The sequence below is a fragment of the Durio zibethinus genome, chromosome 1 (genome assembly GCF_047325235.1).
Source record: "Durio zibethinus cultivar Kanyao isolate XHJ-2024 chromosome 1, ASM4732523v1, whole genome shotgun sequence".
In the NCBI taxonomy this organism is placed as follows: Eukaryota; Viridiplantae; Streptophyta; class Magnoliopsida; order Malvales; family Malvaceae; genus Durio; species Durio zibethinus.
This window is the reverse complement of record NC_143162.1, coordinates 4107848-4128374: the sequence shown is the minus strand read 5'-3', so window position 1 is coordinate 4128374 and position 20527 is coordinate 4107848. Positions and strand designations below refer to the sequence as shown.

At 30.9% G+C, this 20527-nt stretch overlaps 1 pseudogene; it reads left to right on the top strand.

The window, feature by feature from the left end:
• The first annotated feature begins 17632 nt into the window (after positions 1–17632).
• On the top strand, positions 17633–19749 carry LOC111310989 (ethylene-responsive transcription factor ERF024 pseudogene; annotated as a pseudogene).
• Positions 19750–20527: the final 778 nt, after the last annotated feature.

Genomic DNA, 20527 nt, shown 5'->3' with positions numbered 1-20527 from the left:
TTTGATATAGCGATAATATATATGTAAAGATCAAAATTTAAATTTATGAGATGTTTTTGTAAGATAAAACTTTAAGCATTCAAATTAAAATGGACAATACCTCGTAAGTTGGGTGTAGATCTTCACAAATAATATCAGAACGAAATCTTACATAAGCTAAGTGCTACATGATGAGAACTACCTCTAGAATATTGTGGGAGATAAGTGCTATATGATGGGAGTTACCTTTAAAATTTCAACGTCTGATATGATTTTATGATCTGTATGTACTTTGTGTTAGATTTATCCAACATGTGATGTGATTCAATGAATTTGTATGATTTCTATTAGGCTTTACGGTGAGGTCAAGCTTTAATAGGGAAAGTTTGTAATACTCTAATATCATATTGAGATAATCTGAAGTTCTGTTATGATTTATATATATATATATATCTAAAACCTAAACTTGTGAATCATTTTTTATGAGATAAAATTATGAGGCTTTCGAATCAAAGTAGACAATACCTCAAAAGTTAGGTGTAGGTCTCCATAGTTCAGTCAACGTCACATTATCAATTATAATGTCATCATTAAAAGTTCAGAAAAAAATTTTAAAAATTTTTTAAAAAATCTAAATTGGTATTAAAAAATTTATCAAACATTAAAAAAATCTAAAATATTTTTAAAATTTATAAAAAATTAAAATATTTAAAAAACTAAAAATTTTAATACAATATCCAAAAAATTTAAAAAAATTTTTGAAAAATTCCAAAAAATAAATATTTTAATAAAAATAAATTTTTCTTAAAATTAAAAAAAAAAAAAACAACAACAATAACAACAAAAACAAACTAAACCTAATATTCCATAACTTAGGGGTTGATTGTATAAAAAGCCAAAAAACGAATCATATTAGATTGTAGTTTTAAATTTTCTTACGTCACTCATTTAAATAAAAAAGTAACATTTTCATTTACTTCCTTATCTTCATATTATTTCTTATTATTTGTATTCATATCTTTTGTAGTTTATCACTAAAAGTTTTAGTCTTTCTTAAATCTAGAAGCTCATTTCTCCTAGTTGGTGCATAGATAAATTTATATTTTACGTGTCCAAACCATCTCAAACAGTCATCTCTTATCTTTTTTTCAATTCAAACTATCCTTAATTTTTTTTTATTCTCTTCACTTTTGATTTTAACTTTTTTAGTCTTATTCACACATAAATCTAAGTATCCTTATCTCAGTTATACTAATTTTCTTCTCATATTGTTTCTTAATAGCCTATCACTCAATTTCATATAACAACACAAGCCTTATAATTGTTTTATGTAATTTCATCTTTAACTTTAAAGGCATGTTGTGATCACGTAACACAGCCAAAACACTTTGCCACCTTAACTATCTCACTTGAATCCTATGATTTACATCATTTTTTATCTTAGCATTGCTCTGAATAATTGATTTCAAATATAAAAAATAACTACTCTTTAGTACTACATCACCATCCAGCTTAATTATAATAGCATTTACTTTTCTATGATTACTAAATTTACATTTCATATATTTAGTTTTAATTTTACTCAATTTGAAGTTTCGAGATTTCAACATATATATGCCTCTATAGTTCTAATTTCGCAGTAAGATTATTACTAGTTTCAGTAACTAAGACTATATCATCAGCAAATAACATACATCATGGCACATTATTTTAGATATATCCAATGAGCTTGTCCGTAACTAATGTAAAAAAAAAATTGATTTAGTGCTAAACCTTAATGCAATCCTGAGGGAATGGGAAAACTATCAGTCTCACTTTCAAATTTCTTCACATTCATTATAACTCCCTCATATATATTTTTAATTTTGTTAATATACTTTAAAAGAACTTTTTTTTTTTGATTAAGGCCGAGCAAAGCATCTCTCATGGAATTCTATTGTATGCTTTCTCTAAGTTGATAAATATCATATGTAGATATTTTTTTATTATTCAAAAATCTTCTAAAAAAAAGTCTCAATAGGTGAATTATCTCTATTGTAGAGCATCTTAGTATAAACCCAAATTGATTTTCAAAAATAGTGACTTTATGTCACAACCTACATTCAATCACTCTTTCTTAAAGTTTCATAGTATGATGACTCATAAGCTTTATTTCTTGATAGTTTAAACAATTTTGTATATGACCTTTATTCTTGTACAAAGGTATTAAAGTACTATTCTTTCATTCTTTTGGCATATTTTGAGTAAGCTAAATTTTGTTAAAAAGATCTGCCAACCATTTTATCTTTATTTCACTCAAGTATTTTCAAACTTCATTTAAGATTTTATTTAGTCCTATAACTTTTTTTGCTTTCAACTTTTCTAAAGTCTCTTTAACGTCATACCTTTTAATATTCCATTTAAACACATGATATATATCCTTAAAATGTATGTTAAGCCTATTTATATCATGGTTAAATTTACCATTAAAGAGATTATCAAAATAATCTTTTCTTAATCTTTTCATCATTTTTTAAAACTCTTTGTCATTGTTTTTAATACATCTTACGCCATTAAGATCCTTACTCTTCTTATTTCTTATCTAAGCAATTGTGAAAAACTCTTTTTCTCTATCTTTGGTCTCTAATTTTTTATACAATTCCTCATGGATCCTAGTATTTGAATCTCAAAATAGCATTTTTGGCTTTTTTTTATTGTTATATACTTCAAATAACCCATTTCATCCTTATTGTTTCTTAAATTCCTATAACATTTTCGCTTAACTTTAATTGTCATTTTCATTCTCATTCTACCACTAAGATTTTTTTCTTGATGGTGCACAACTCCTAGATATGTCAAGTATCTCTTTAGCAACAATTTGAATTCTTGTAAAAAAAATTTTCCACATTACTCCTTATCAGTCTTTCAATCAACCTTTTTTACAAGTCTATCATGAAAAACTAACATTTTATCTCCCTTCAAGTTTAATCACTTAATACATGGTTCATGACTCTGACGTATCTTTTTTTAATGCTCAAAGGTAAAAGATATCTAGAATTAAAAATCTATGTTGTGTTATCACACTCTTACTCGATATAATCTTGTGATCTTTACACAATTTCTTTTATTTTTTTTCCTCATAAAAAAAATCAATTTGAATAGTATTTGATCCACTTCTAAAAGTTATCAAATGTGATTCTCTTATGCTAAAATACATGTTTAATATAGTTAGGTTAAATGTGATAGCAAACTTTAGAATATTATCCCCGATATCTTTTCTTTCTCCAAAACCATATCCTTCATGCACTTTATCAAAGTCACTGCAATCCTTACCTACTTGGCCATTTACTTTTGCTCCAATAAAATTTTTTTCTCCATTTGGTATGGCTCGCATTACTTGGTCTAAATCTTTTCAAAATTTTGCTTACTCACTTGATCCAAACATATTAGTGAGGCATGAACACTAATAATGTTAATAGTTTAATCTTCTAATATAAGTTTAACATGTAAATTTTTATCTCCCTTTTTTTTTTAACATCAACCACACCATTCTTCAAATTCTTATATATAATTATTCTCATTTTATTTCTACTTCTTTCATTATTTGTGTACCAAAGCTTAGAGCTCTATGTTTCTATTTCTTTAGCTTTTTTCCTTGCTTAATTTTTTGAAGACACATAATATTAATTCATCTCCTAGTCATGACCTTTCCTATCTCTACTATTTTACCAATTAATAATCTTATTTTTCAAGTAACTAAGTGTAACTTAAAAAAATTTAAAATTTAAAAAATTTAAAATTTTAAAAATTGAAAATTAAAAAAATCTAAAATCTTTTGAAAAAATCTAAAATTTTTTAAAAAAATTTTAAAAATAAAAAAAATAAAAATTTTTTTAAGATAATAAAATTTAAAAATATATAAATTTAATAACAAATCCAAAACCATTCAAAAAAATTTTAAAATTCAAAAAAAATATAAAAAATTAAAATTGTAAGATTCAAAAAAAGAAAAACTTTCAGATTTTTTTACAATTTTTTTATAATTTTTTAAAAAATTTTAGATCTTTTAAAAAAAATTTAGATTTTTTTATTTTCAAATTTTAAAAGTTTTTATGATTTTTTAAATTTTAAGAAAAATTTATTTTTATTAAAATTTTTAGTTATTGAAATTTTCAGAATTTTTTAGGATTTCCTATTAAAATTTTCTTTTAATATTGATGTAACAATTAATGATGTGACATTAATTAAATTTTTTTAACACTTGTTAATATTTTATTGAATATTCATATCATATTGACAAGTTGATTGATAGCGTTAGTTTCAAATATTAAAATAAATGATAGAATAAAAATTAGAGTATTAAACTTATAATTTTATTTATTTATTTATTTATTAATATGACAAAAAATATATAGTATAAAAATTATTTTATATTTAACCTTTTTAATCAATGTTCTATAATAGTCTCTTTTACAATCAAATATCATTATTTTCGTCTTCTCATTGTTATTAAGAACCTTTAATTAGGTTTTTTTTTTTATTAATAGCCATGAATAAGCATTAATTGCATTTTTCTAATAAAAATACAAGTAATTGGGTGGTGAAGGGAGGACAAAAAAGATAAAATAATCAAGGGAAAAGGGGTTCAGGCAAATTTAAGGCACGCGTGCAGACAGGCTTAGAAGGCCAATTGGGGACAAAGCTGAACAGAAGAATCTCACTGCTTTCTGTGAGAGAGAGAGAGAGCAGGAGATTCGGACAGAGATGTCGTCACTGGTCAGTTCAGACCCCTCAGGACTGATAGCTTGCTTTTCAAACAGCAGAACGTTCCATCCATGCATGCATGCATGTATAAAAATACTACTAGTAATACTAATGACATATTAGTATATACTACTCTTTGCTGCTGTTTTTTACACCTAGTAATTGAAGATTTTTGTATAATAATCAATTCAAACAAAAAAAAAAAAAGGAAAATGCACGAGTGGCCCATAACTTTAGCTGATCAGGAGCTGCAGCAGCAGCTAGCCAAGGGCCTGGCCCTGGTCCGGCAGGGCTGTCGTGGCAAATCATGAAGTGAATGATTGGGGCTCATCATGTTCACTGAATTAGGATTCCCGGGAAGGGGGGGTTTGAAGGCTTGCTTGTGAGCTCGGAGGAAGATGGGCTTTCTCTTGACAAAAATAGCCATGTGGCCCCTCCCCCTTAGCTGTCTATCAATCCCCCTCTCTCCTTTGATGGATGGACATGATGTATGAATGAACATGGATGCAAATAAAAAAAAGAAAATTGACATTTGGGAGAGAGAGAGAGAGATAAAGGGGCAAAAGCTATTTGCAGTGATCATCTAAAGAGAAGAGTCCCCTCTCTCTTTTTTCTTTTCTTCAATCTGTCATCTTTTTCAAGCACTCCATTGCCTTTTGTTTTGTTTTTTCAAAACTGTAATGTAATCACCTAGGGCTCAAAAGGGCTTTTCAAAAAAGTCATTTTTCTTACACTTTTTAATTTATTTTTTCACTTTTCTCGGCATTCTTTCCTTTATTGAAAATTTTTTATTCAAATTTCAGCTTTGTGGTACAAGGCCAAATTACAATATCTTTTCTATGTAACCAAACTTTTGTTGCCTCTCCCTGATTACACTAATAACGATGAGAGAATATGTTATAATTTAAGTAAATAGTTATAAGATTTTCCATAGTTACAAGGTAGTTACTATCAATTTCCTAATTGGGATGGTATCATTACTATCCTCAGCCATTGTCGTACATGTATTTTTCATTCATTGTACGTACTTGAAAACTCTCTTATTAGTTTCCTTGTCCCTTTGACTCGTGAAGATTTTTTCTTCAAGACTTCTGGCAGCCAACATATTCACGACTTGCGTAATTAATGTTGATCATCAATCTGTTAATATGCTAGAGTCAACAGCCCTTATTGTTTGTTAATCGAACTTTCCTTAACAATATTCTTTTTGGTGTTCCTCAAGAAACAAGAAATTTTCTTTAACTTGTTCGAGCATTCATGAGTCTTGTATGTATTCTCACATGTTAATTGCTCATGAGTACTTCCCTTGAGACGAAGGCTATTTAAGGCTTGCGGCAAACTATACCAAAAATTTTTTGTAGCTTTTTTTTAGATTATGTAAATGTTGAAATCATTGTTATGAGGCCAAGTGTCCTTAGCTAATCGGAGGGGGTCGATATGATCATTGGTGGGTCAACACAATTTGAGATTTCGAGTTCGTAATGAGCACTTGATTGTAACAGGTCCGACATTACCATGAGTGCTAGCCCATTTTGCAATAACAGGACACATCTAATTAAACACAAGATTCCTAGTGGATGTTTATTGAAGTCTTGTAGTTTTTCCCCTTCGCTAACATAGAAAATATGAACCACAGCAAGATTGGACATTATTAAATGCGTATAAAAATAATCTCATAAAATTTCTTTCGACATAAAACCATGATATCTGTTGAATCAATAGATGTTATTTCATAAAAATTAAATCAGATCAAAGTTCTTATGCGGGGTTGTGCTATGACCTGTCTTGCCTTCATGGTGTTACATTTAATATAGTAAAATTAGTCTATGATTGATGTGATGCACTGATTAATTTTATTCATTAATTAAAATACTTTAAATTTACAAAATTATTAATCAAAATTTATTATTACAAATAAACTAAAAATATTATATTTCAATATCTATCAACATTTAAATATCAATACATAATGAGAAATTTTATATTGCTTATAGATAAGAAATTACATTGGATATGTGAAAGAAATTCCTCTAGAATATATCTCCACTCTCATATCTGATGTAGTTTCAAGATCAATAATTTAAATATAAAAGACCCTACTCAATATACAAAATAGTAAAACATAAATCTAGAAATTCTTGAATTGAAAAATCTTTATTGACTAAGTAAAGCTTGCTATCTTTGGTTCCAAAAAAAATAATATTTCGTGGCTTAATATCCTTGAGCACAATTAATGTTATCATTTTTGAGATTGAGAAAAAAATGTGTTAATATAAAAGTAAAAATGATCAATAATTTAAAATATAAACCTAGTATAGTAATAATAAATATACTCTTTACTCTATTTTTTTCCACTTTTCAATTAGTGTAAAGATTATAATAAAAATAGCGCTTACTTGATAAAATATCATTATCTTGAAATTTCATATGTCCAAAAAATAAGAAATAGTAGGATCAATGGCTTACCAATTATTTGGCATTTAAGCAAGATTTTCACAAAATCAGGATCAACATGTAGCACAAAGAATCTAGCTAATGAAATCCATATTATTTTTCAATGACATAAAACCAATATCTCCATTCAATAAAATTTGGGTGTAACAAAAAAAAACCTCCAAATGTTGTTTTATTATTTGAAAAGTGTGATATTGATCAAAACACAACCAAAAAAAAAAAAAAAAACACTAAAACAATTAGGAAATGTGAATCAAATAAAAGAAACATTGGAAATAAACAATAATGTAAGAAGATAAAATTAACTCAAAAAAGAATTTACATACCTTAACTAAATTGCAATCTTGATCATAACATTAAAAAGTTGAAAATAATTAAGAAATTTATGCTAAAAAAGGAAAGAATTTGAATGAAAATAGCGTAGTTTGTGTGGAATTATTACAGGTGAAAGTATAAATTTCATATCTAACTTGTATTTCAATGCAAGCTCAATCACAGATTAAGAGCAGTAGAAAACAATGATTGACTAACCTAAATATGTGAAACTAAATCTTTTAATTATTAGGTAAATTTTAAATAAATAAAGGATATAATTGATGATATTTAATATGTTTGAATTTAAAAAAGAACCAAATATTACAAGATTAATAGGAAATCTATAAGTAGTAAAAAATATATATGAGAATTTCAAATTTAAAAAATATATAAGTATATTATTGAAAAATTCATTTAAAAGAGATATATCTAAATTATATTTTATTGTCAATATTTTAATATTTATGGCTCTTTTTAAAGCCGACTCATTACACCTATTTGAACATGTCTTTAATATTATCATAAAGTTGTCAATTTTATGATATGTCTAATTAATGGTACTTAAAATAAATTGAAACAAATAATTAATCTAAATAATTAAAGTACAACATACGTACATAGTTTAAATGCTAAATAAATAATATGTAAATGTTTTATAAAAAAAATTCAAGTTAATTTTAAATGAAATTTTTATTTTTTTTCATTGGAATTATCATAATAACTTTATCTAATTTAAACGAAAATAAATATTATAAATTATTTAACATAGAAAAGATTTGAATAAATCTAACATTTTAAGATTCGAAACGTTTTTAAAATTTAAATAATAAAACTATTTGGTAGACAACTACAATTAAACAATTATTTTACATGTCAACAATAAAAATTATTCACATAAAATTACAATTAAATAATCTTATCAGGTAATCATGTATTTTATAATATAATATTATACATGATTAACACTGTAAACCTAATTAACCAAAACGGGCAATATTTCTCGAACTGTGGTAAACCTATCTTAGTTTTGATGTAAAATTGGTAGGTTTGGAGTGGGGACTTTGGTGTTTGTTTTCAAAGATTTAATCCAAACAAGGTGCAAAATGTTAGAGCAAAATTTGCGCAACTATCATTATAATGGGTCCACTTAAGATATTAGGCTAGTAAAAAGCTAGGCTTATCCAATGAAAGCATGTCTCCTTCATCTCCATTCAATATTGCTGCTTATGATGAATGGTTGTCACCATCTCCATGATAAGAAATTTCGATTCATGATCCAACGTGGGGTAGGTTTCGAATGATGGCTATCCGACCGAATGCATGATAATGAAAAAATCCCAAGAGGGGGATTGCTCAATAATTACAACGCAAAAAGATAATTTATGGGACATGAAAATTGAAAAAAAAAAAAAAAGGAGGATTGAGGGTTGAGACTTTAGACAATGCCATATCGGGCACTAGGAAAAAATAAAAGAAGTGGGAGAAGAGAGTCAAACGAAAGCTTGATTGCTGGCCGCAAAACACCCAGGAAGGAGAGCTAAGGGTTGCCAACCCAGGGCAAGCTTTTTGGTTGATTGTAGTTAAAAGTTGTCTTATCGATTTGTGGGAGTGAGTTGTCACCCTTGAAAAGCTTAATCATGAAATATTAGAAAGTTGAAAGGCTTTGATTTAGGGCATTAAACTAATTAAATTTATGTATCTCTTTATTGGGCAAAGGTATCTTCGTTTGAACCATCAAAAATCCCATCAAATGCCGACAGGTGTCTTCCACAGCCTACAAGTTCCGAATCTTTTCTATGCAGGTTTAAGTTCTAGGAGTTCATTATCAGCATAAAATTATATGCGATTTCTTGCATTTCTTGTCCCCTTTGTTCATTGATTCGGTGATATCATGGTACTTGGTGGAATATTGGAGAAAATAAAGTGAATCAATTAGTGCAAAAAACCAAGCCTTGTTAGTCAACCGCCATTAAAAAATTCTTGCATCTTCACAAGTTTTTTTTATCCCTGTTGAATGAATGATCAGAATCCGAAAATAATGAGTTAATAATAGATAAACTTTAAAAATAAAAACCTGAGACTGATACTATTTTAGACTCTTGATCAGTTTTCTATTACTTTTTTTGGGTAGGCTATATGAATAATTAAAAGTTTAAAAGCTGAAATTGAACAAAATACGCATAAGATAAAAACCGAGTTTGTTTATAATCAAAAAAAGGGAGAGGTGGGCTCCCGTCCAATACAATAATTAGGGATCTGGCATTCTGGGCCTGGGGTAGCTACAACCAAGTCTTACTTGTGAACCCAAGACACCAAAGAGCAGGACTGGCTTCAAGAATAGGCCCATCGAGTTGGCCAGCTCATAGGATGTAATTTGTCAGTTTTGGTACTTTGCCCTTACCAATATGGGCTTGAGAGACCATTCAATGCCAAGACTAGTGGCACTATAGTTGGACACTTGGCTTTATGGATTGGGTCAAGCCTAGGATAGTCGATCCCCAAAAGAAAAACAGGATGTCGAAAGCTGAAACTACTGCCCTGTTGCTTTTATCAAACAACTGCCAACGAGGGGTCGGCTCGGTTGACTAACATTACTCTCTTCGCTACATACGTCTGGATTCAGAGTCTCATCGGTGATCTCTCAATAGTGCTAATTTCAACTGCAATTAATAAAAATTTTCGAGACTTACGTGTAATTCTGACTTGGAGGTTAGACCGACTTACATTCCTGCTATCAAAATTAATCTTTTGTCAATGGGTCATTTTCAACGATGAATTTTGTTGTTATTCATCTATGCTATCAATCGGCCAAATGAATAACCGCGTACGTACCTCCACCAACAACATTATCTTTAGGTTTTAGCCTGCTTAGCCGCGTGAGCATCTATTTAATAGTAATATTACAATTTCATAGTTTGTGTTGCGCCTGAAGTAATAATTATAATAATACAAAAGCAATAAACAATAATTAATAATAAAAAATATAAGAAAAATAAAGCACATCAAGATTTACATAAAAAAATTCTCTAGTGTAGAGAGAAAAAATCACGAACCATCAGAAAAATTTTAATTATCAAATAATAGGTATATAAAGTTTTTCTCTAGCTAAAACTTAAATTAATCAACAACTAGAGAAACAATTGGATAAGTCTCATGATTCAACAAATACACTCTGAATTTGTTCATATAGAACTTCAAACCTGATCTTCACCGTTCAGACTGTAGAACTCTAAATCATAAACCTTTTGACAAAGTTTCAACTCAATCGCACCACGGATCGATTTTCGTTCAACCAACTCTCCCTTCTCTTTTTTCTCTCTACTTTTTTTTACTTTTCTTCTTTCTCTACTTGGTTTTCGACACACACACTTAAAACAACCCCACTTCTTTTTTATTAAGTAGTTAGGGCTCTGTGTAAAATGAAAGATCAAGACCCATGACCTTTACTTGGTCCAAAATCACTTACATGAGGTTGGACCTCATTTTTCTAACAATCTCCCCTTCCAGCCCCATTAGAAGGAGATTCATCACCATAGTAGTTTCGTTTGAAACTTACCTTGGCCAGAGAACTCATTCCGGTCAAGTTACTGCAAAGCTCAAGCTTTTTTCTGAGAAGTATCTTAGTCAACATATTTGCTACATTTTTATCAGTATGAACTTTCTTCAATAGCATATACTGCTCTTCAATCACTAAATGTAACCAATGATATCTAACATTAATGTGCTTTGTTCTAGCATGGTACATGATATTCTTACTCAAATCTAAAGCACTCTAGCTATCACAAAATACTACATACTTTTTTTGATTCAACCTCAATTCAAGAAGAAAACGTTTCATCCAAAGCATTTTTTTACATGCTTCGATTACTGTAATATACTGAGCCTCTATAGTTGACAAAGCAACACAGTTCTGTAACTTAGATTGCCAATATATAGCTCTTCCTGCAAAAGTGAACAAATACCATGAAGTAGATTTCTTACCATCAAGATCGACTGCCATGTCAGCATCCGTAAACCCTTCTAAAATTGATTGTGAAACTCCATAAGTCAAGCACATTTTTGAGGTACCCTTCAAATATCTAAAAATCTATTTCACTGCTTCCTAGTGAATCTTTCCCGGATTAGAAAAAAATATGCTCACTACACTAACTGCATGAGCAATGTCAGGCCTTATACAAGTCATAAGATACATTAAAGAACCGACTGCAGAAGAATAAAGAATACTAGATATAGTTAGTTGCTCTTTTTTAGACACTGGACAAGATTTCTTACTTAGATGAAAATGGTTGGCAAGTGGACTGCTAACTGATTTAGCATGTTGTATGTTGAATCTACCAAGCACTCGTTCAACATACTTTTCTTGTGACAACCACAACTTTTCAGCTCTCCTATCTCGGATAATGTTCATACTAAGAATCTGCTTTGCTGGACCTAAATCTTTCATATCAAAGGACTTAGATAATTGTTCTTTCAACCTGTAAACCATACTAGCATCTTGTCTTATAATCAACATATAATAATAGGATTATTAAGTTACCATTAAAAAATTATTTAACATACACACAAGAATCTGTTACTATTTTTTTTATAGCTATGACTCACTATAAAAGAATCAAACTTTTTGTACCACTGTCGTGGAGCTTGTTTCAAGTCATACAAGCTTTTCTTCAATTTACAAATTAAGTGTTCTTTCCCTTTCACTTCAAAACTCTCAGACTGATTCATATAAATATCCTCCTGTAAATCACGATGTAAAAATACAGTTTTAACTTCAAGTTGCTCAAGCTCAAGATTCAAACTAGCTACTAATCCCAGTACCACTCGAATAGAACTCATCTTTACAACTGGAGCAAAAATCTCATCAAAATCGATGCCTGGTTTCTGAGAAAAAGCTTTTACTACCAATCAAGCTTTGTACTTCACTAGTTTGTCATCATCTTTTTTCAACTTGAACACCCATTTATTCTTTAATGGCCTCTTTCCTGTTGAAAGTTTAACAAGATCATAAGTACCATTATTTCGTAATGACTCAATCTCTTCTTTCATTACTTTTAATCATGCTCTCTATCCGGAGTAGCCTGCACATCTTAGAAGCTTTTCGACTCCTCTTCACTGGTAACTAAAATAAAATATGAACTTGAATACCTGATAGATGGCTTGCACTCTCTAGTAGATCTCCTGAGTTGAGACTCTACATCACTTGATGCCAAAGGTAGCTCCCCCTGCTCAAAACTAATTGCATCTGGGTCATCACCAACTATGACTGGCTCATTCATATTTTCAAATTTTGTTTCTTGCTCATTTTCATCATCTGTGACTCTTTCCTGTAGAATCTTTGTTGGTGTTGAAACATCACACTTAACAATAACCCGTGTAGTCTTCTCATTTTTCTCAAGGTCTACTATGATTTTTTTTTCATGAAAGACCACATCTCTACTTTTGATTGTTTTTTTCTTTACTGGATCCCATACCCTGTAATCAAATTTCTCATCACCATATCCTATAAATGCATACTGTGTAGCTTTACTATCAAGCTTTGATCTCTGTTTTTTCAGTACATACATGAATGCTTTACACCAAAAAACTTTCAAGTGAGAGTATGAAGTATCTTTTTCTGTCCACACTCTTTCTGGAATGTCAAAGCCCAAAGAAACTGATGGTGATCTGTTAAGTAAATAACAAGCCGTGTTAACTACTTTACCCCAGAATGGTTTTGGTAATTTTGCCATCCTCAATATATATATGATTTTTTTCACAATGGTACGATTCATTCTTTTAGCTATACCATTATGCTGCAATATTTTAGGTTCTGTCATCTCATGCCTAATCTCATGCTTTGAACAATACTCTTCAAAGCCTTTAGATATGTATTTCCCGTCATTATCAGTTCAAATATATTTCAAGGGTAACCCTGTCATCCTTTCAACCATGGCATGAAATTTTTAAAAATACTGCAGTATCTGACTTTTGTATTTTAACATATACACCCAAGTCTTACGTGAAGCATCATCAATAAAAGTAATAAAATATCTGATACCACCTAATGACTCAACCTCAATGGGACCATATACGTTACAATAAATTAATTCCAATCTATTTTTTTTAAAGCTTTTACGAAAAAAAACTCTATAATGCTTACCAAACAAATAATAATCACATAAATTGAGAGACATACATTTGGTCAAAGGAATAAGAGACTGTCTTACCAAAACTTGTAACCTCTTTTCACTCATGTGTGCCAGCCTCCCGTGTCACAAGTTTATTGAAACATCATTTTCAACGGCATTTACCTGGTTACCGTTCAATTGCATCTATGTTTTATACATTTTGTAGCATAATTTTCTCCTTGCAACTACCATAGATCCTTTGAGAAGCTTCCACTATCCATTCTTTTGTCGACTTTCATATCCCTTATTATCAAGGACATTAATAGCAAGCATGTTTATTATCATATCTAGAATGTGTCTGACATCCCTCAAAGTCAACATGCAGCCTATACTAATTTGTACAATAATATCATCAATCCCAACAATCTGTGACACACTCTTGTTTCTCATCTTGGTACAATCAAAGTCTCCTGATTTGTAAGTTGTAAACAACTCTCTCTTAAGAACACAATGGTATGCCGCTCCTGTGTCAACTATCCATTCAATGTCGGGATCACTAACATGATTACAATCAAAGTAACTAAATCACTATCTGAATTCATCACTGTAACATTGCCATCATCTGAACTCTTGTCTTTCTTATCTTCTAGCTCTTGTTTCAAGATTTTACAGTTTCATTTTATATGACCTGTCTTACCACAATAGAAACACTTCACTTTACCTCTAGACTTGGATCTATGTTTAGACTTACCATGACCTTTTGAGTCATGACCTCTGTCGATGTTTTTACCCATGTTCTCTATGACCAGAGCTTGATTTTTAGGGTCTACATCTTTTCACCTTGCTTCTTCATTAAGCATATTATCCTTTACCATCTCCAATGTCACATTATAATCAGGAGTTGAATTAAGAACAGTCACAACTAGAGTATTCCAGTTGTCTGACAAAAAAAATAACACCTTCATTTCATCATCTATCTTAAGCTTCATAGTAGTCATCCAATTAAATATATCTTAAAAATCACTCAAGTACTCTATAACAGATCATCCATTCATGTACTGTAAAGTTGTAAGCTTTTTAACAAGCATAACTTTATTCATACATGTTTTTCTCTCATACAATACTATCAATTTTTTTCAAATAATGTGAGCATCTGACTCCTACGTTACATGATGAAACATGCTGATATCAACCCATTTTCTGATTATAGCCAGCGTCTTTCTACCTAGCTTCTTTCAACTTTCATCTTTCATATCTACTGATTTAGTCGAATCACCTAATACTGGCTCATACAAATCTTTGCAGTATAGATAATCCTCCATCATAGGCTTTCAAATTGAATAATTTGATGCTGTCAATTTTATCATGAAACCTGTATCACCTTTCATAATCTCAAACAGAATTTACTTTTATCTCGGGTTACTTCTGTATCGATGTCTCAAAATAATCATTGCTCTGATACCACTTGTTGCACCTGAAGCAATAATCACAACAATACAAAAGCAATAGACAACAATCAATAATAAAAAATACAAGAAAAATAAAGCACACTAAGATTTACGTGGATAACCCTCCAGTGTAGAGAGAAAAAATCATGGATCACAAGAAAAATCTTCACTATCAAATAATAGGTATACAAAGTTCTTCTCTAGCTAAAACTAGAGCTAATTAACAACTAGAGAAATAATTAGAGAAATCTCACCAAATAAGTGATTTAACAAATACACCTTGGATTTATTCTTATAGAGCTTCAAACCCGATCTTCACCGTTCAGAATGTAGAACTCTGAATCATAAACCTCCTGACAAGGTTCCAACTCAATCGGATCACGGATCAACTTCCGTTCAATCAACTCTCCTTTTTTTTTTCTCTACTTTTTCTTGTTTTTCTTCTTTCTCTACTTAGTTTTTGACACACACACTTAAAACAATCTCACCTTTTTTTTATTAAGTAGCTAGGGCTCTGTGTAAAATGAAAGATCAAGGCCCATGACCTTTATTTGGTCCAAAATCACTTATATGAGGCTGGACCCATTTTCCTAACAGATTGATCCAAGAGTACTCATTTGTTGCAAATATCTTTTTATGTCTTTAAGTGTCAAAACGTTTATAATAGTTACTAATTTTGCAACTGAATTTCCTATTCGGTACCATGAAAATAAATAAAAAAAAACAATACACTTTACAGTTCGACTCCTTCAGGAATTCCAAATTCACCTTATCCACTTCCAGGTTCGCGCAACATCTCTTTCAGGGCGTGACTTTTGGCCCTTAGTGGTGGGACTGGGAGCAGAAATCACACCCACAAACATTCAGCGCTAATGGATTGGAGAGAGCTGATTCCACTCCCTCTTTGCACGGATTTCTTCTTCCTTTCGTTTTCCTTCATTTCTTATTCTTAAAACTAAAGTTTTCTCATTCCTTTTTGCCCCAGCAGTTTTTTAACAATATAGTATTTAATATTATAAAATACTCTGGTTCTTTTTTTTTTTTTATTAGAGTGGGGACTTTTTGAGAGCTAAATCTCCAAAGATTCTTTTGAGCACGCATCATAATGAAGTAGAAAAATGGAATTCTTCATAGAGAATAAGCCTAAACGGAGTGATGAAAAGGGCAAGGAATCAATTTTTTTTCCGCCCCACTTTCCCTGAATTAGAAAGGATAGGAAAAATGCGTTGTTGTATTACGTTTATTAATTATTTTTTTAAACTTTTCAATTGGTTAGAGGTTGGTTGCTTGCAGTTTGGTAAGTTAGCACGGCCTTGGTTGGTCATTGGTGCGATCGTGGCTACCAAATTCGTGCCCTTAAATCTCTTCGTAATGTTGTAATTAGATGTGCTTTTAAGTCTGAGTAGGCTCCTTCAGCATTTTTTTTTTCTTTAATAAAGGAGTAGCAGATATTGAGATTTTAATATTAAATCAGCTGAATATCATGTTTTAAGATTGATGCATGAATCATTTGATCTAGATCCTGATTCCTCTATAATTGCTTTCTGGGTATTTACGGTTGAATAAATCTTGTCCTTCTAAAGGAAAATTTCTCTATCGAATTGATTGAGCCAAATAATTTTGCCACCTAACATTTTTACCTTCTGTCTGGCAATAAAGCAAAATCACTGTTTTGAACAAATTGTGCTCCAGGTAAATTCATTTGAATGAAATGACCTGATGATTTACCCCAATTCCTTTCAGTCGATGGTAAGTGGGTGTGATGGGTGCTCAGAAGTTTTTCCAGTTATACAACTGTCCGGATTATTTTTGCCTAATTATCTAGATCATGAAAATACTTGTTTTTAGCACTAAATCATGGGTGAAAAGACAGCAGAAAGTGGAATGATCAGGACAGAAATTTGCACTCCTATGAGAAAACCATATTTTCTCCACCACAAGTACAATCTGCTTTCAAAAATTCTAGTATAAATATTTCCCAAGAAGTTCAGGAAAGTTACTGTAAGATTAATTTTCCATGTCTAGCAAGTTATTACCATGTTAAAGAATTTGCATCACAAATCTGATGGTCAAGATCATTGCAGTTTCCAATCTTCTTTGAGTGCAGATGCTAAGCTAATTTAACTTTTTAAAGCATTTGAATTAGACCTTTCAGAGTAATAAACAGGCCTTATCATTTGTCATCTTTCAGCAATACATTGAATCAACCTGATAAATACCTGCATCTATGCCTTTCTTTCATTTTGTCATTATATTTGATGATTATTAATTGGACTGAACAAAGCTCATACCGACAGAGCTTCCAGTTTTACTACTATTGCAGATAATTCTATTAGCAAATGGAGGCAGAAGCCAAACTCATTTTTAGCTTGACAAAAGAAGGTGTAGCTTATTAAACAAAGTTATCAACTATATATATACACACTATACTATTGATGTTGACTAGCTGCTGAAGCTGATTTCTTTATGATTGTAAAGGGTATAGAGCTGCGTATTGTTGAGGAGGAAAACATGGCATTAGCATTTAGATTTGAGCACGCACCCAACACAAGTTTTTTGCACTTACAAGCCACATATTGTCTCAAATATAATAATTATTTTCAAACCTTTAGTATTATTATTTTTGGGGGGACAAAAGTGAGTGTTTGAATAATGCCCAAAAAGGTCACTGTTAAGATATAGGCAGTTATATGCTTATTTCAGCAGCCAAAAACGCAGTCCAACCCAGATGTCCAACATATATCTGGCTTACACCCCAACTATCAGCAGACTGCAGTTCATCAACAACTGGTTTGCACTTGCAATACTTTTGAAACTTTGAGAAATCTAATTGTTCTCTCTTCAACAAGAATTTAACCCCTAGATTTCCATCCACCATAAATGGATTCTCTCATCTCCAACTTCAAACCCCAAATCTTCCCGCCATTTCTCTTTAGAATCAAGTCACCATGCATTACTCAAAATCCAACAAAAGTTCTAACACTAGCAGCAGTGGGGGCAGTGCTTCTGCTAGTAGTGGAGCAGGCGCTTCTGCTGCTGCTGCTGCTACAGGGCGTCACCCGGTTTATAGGGGAGTAAGGCGTCGGACTAGTGGGAAATGGGTGTCTGAAATTAGGGAGCCGAGGAAACCCAACAGAATCTGGCTCGGTACATTTCCTACTGCTGAAATGGCAGCTATTGCTTATGATGTTGCGGCACTTGCCCTAAAAGGCCAAGATGCAGAGCTTAACTTCCCCAACTCTGCTGCTTCTTTGCCTGTGCCTGCCTCAACTTCCCCACGTGATATCCAGGCAGCTGCAACCTCTGCAGCAGCAGCTTTAGGGGCTGCAAACGATGCTTTATTTGGGAATGAGGCTAGAAACAATCCAATAGTGCCTGAGAAACCGATTACAGCTGATGAGTTCGTCGATGAGGATTTGATCTTTGATATGCCTAATGTTCTTGTCAATATGGCTGAAGGGATGCTTCTTAGTCCTCCTCGTTTGGACATTGCTGCTGATCATGATCCCGCCTATAACGCTGGAGATGCTGAGAACCTTTGGAAATTCCCTTAATATAATATCTATAATAATATTATTATTAGCAATAAAAAAAACTCTCCCCAAAGGTCTCCACCATCAAAAATAAAAATAGAAAAAGATCAGTGGACACTATTTAGTATATATGATAGTGTCTAGCATGAACTAGACCACAAACATGGGAAGAGTGGTTTTGAGTGGTTTTGCCTTTTTATTGTTTGTACAGGATTTTCTATTTATGGGAGTTGCTGTTGTCTCATCTCTCTACTATCTTAGTGCATGTAATGCTTCTTAGTGTCCGTAAAATCTGCAACGGAGTTGAACCTTTAGCAATAAAACGCTTTGAGCTTGCTTGTTCCGTCTTTGTAATTGTTCGAAGCTGACGCATCTTTCATGGTATATCAACATATCATCTCATCCAGTGCAAGTGGTAAGATCACATCGAATTCACCTGCTGGGGTTGGTTTTTTTAATATACCAGGTTTTGAAGCTTTTGCAGGTTTTGCCAGTGTGGCTTGATTGGAAACAATGAGCAGTTTGCAGCGGAAAGCTGTGGCCAAAATAATAAATATTCCGATGATCATCTTCAACTTGCAATGCTTGAACATAGCTAGCCATTATATTCCACCAACTATCAATGATCTGTAACTACTAAACTAGAAGATTGAGATATGATTCTTTGCCACAACAGAGGACTTGAATTGCCTAATCCGACTGTGAATGATCTCTAAATTTTGTGGAGAATATAAACAACTGATCACTCACCTGCAAGAGCTCATAATATCATATCCATATATGATCAAGAATTACCTTAATACAGCATCCGAGACAGCCCACAATCATTTCAAGTTATGCAACGTAGAGCTTTAGATGAAAACAAGAAAAAAGTAATATTCAAAAATTGCTATTGTTGCTCAAACTTTAATTCAAAGTTCAGTTTCGCTATGAGATTTGAAAGCCAAAGAACAAAGCAAAGACAAACATCCAATATTGTTTGGTGAAGAAAAAAGCAAAGCAAGTTGGGGGAGGTTTAGTCAATAAGAATAATTAACACGTTGATTATTTAAGGAGTTGGATATCCTCTCTCTCTCTCCAACCATTTAATTAACATTAAAACTTTATTTTTTGAGCTTATAATTTAATAATGTATCAAACCTCAAAAATAGTGAAGGCATATACACGTTGGCTACGATAAGGTTGACTGTGGTTTATGCCAGAGTTCACATTGCCATTGATGGGGTTTGATCGTGAATTGAAAATTTGAGTTTGGGCTTACATGCAATATTTGCTGGTATCCCAAGCCTATAGAAAAATCTATGAAGGAATTAACCTTTTATTACTTCCCAGAATGTTCAAGACTTTCTTTTCTAAACATTTTCTTGTTTTTCAAGATTCCATATTTTTAGTAGATTATCAAATTTTGCAATTGCTTGTTCTTTTTGCTTCAAAGAAGGGATTGTGAGGATGGAATCAATGCACAATTACTCACTTCGAACTCTCTAAATCAATAGTATATAATATAGATTATAGACGGAAAGTAAATCAAATATAATTTTTTCTTCTTATAAATATGTTGCATTGCTTACATCGATGACCAAAGCAACCAAAATCTTACTTATTACAATTTATGAATAAGAATGTTCACCGGAAAGGTACAAGATTAGTAAGGTATTTTTTATTGTTATTTTTTAAGTTTTATGCTATATTTATCTTTATATTTATATTTAATAAATATTTTAAATTTATTTTTATTTTTATCTCGTGAGTATTTGTTGGATATAAATAATCTTCATACTTATATTTTTTTAAAAAAATAAAAATAAAAATAAAATTTTATTTTTTATTTTTATCTTTAATATTTATGTAATTTTTTTATAAATATATATTAATATATTTTTAAAAATAAAAATATATTAATTTTAATTAATTTAAAATAATAATTTATATTATTTAATAAAAAAAT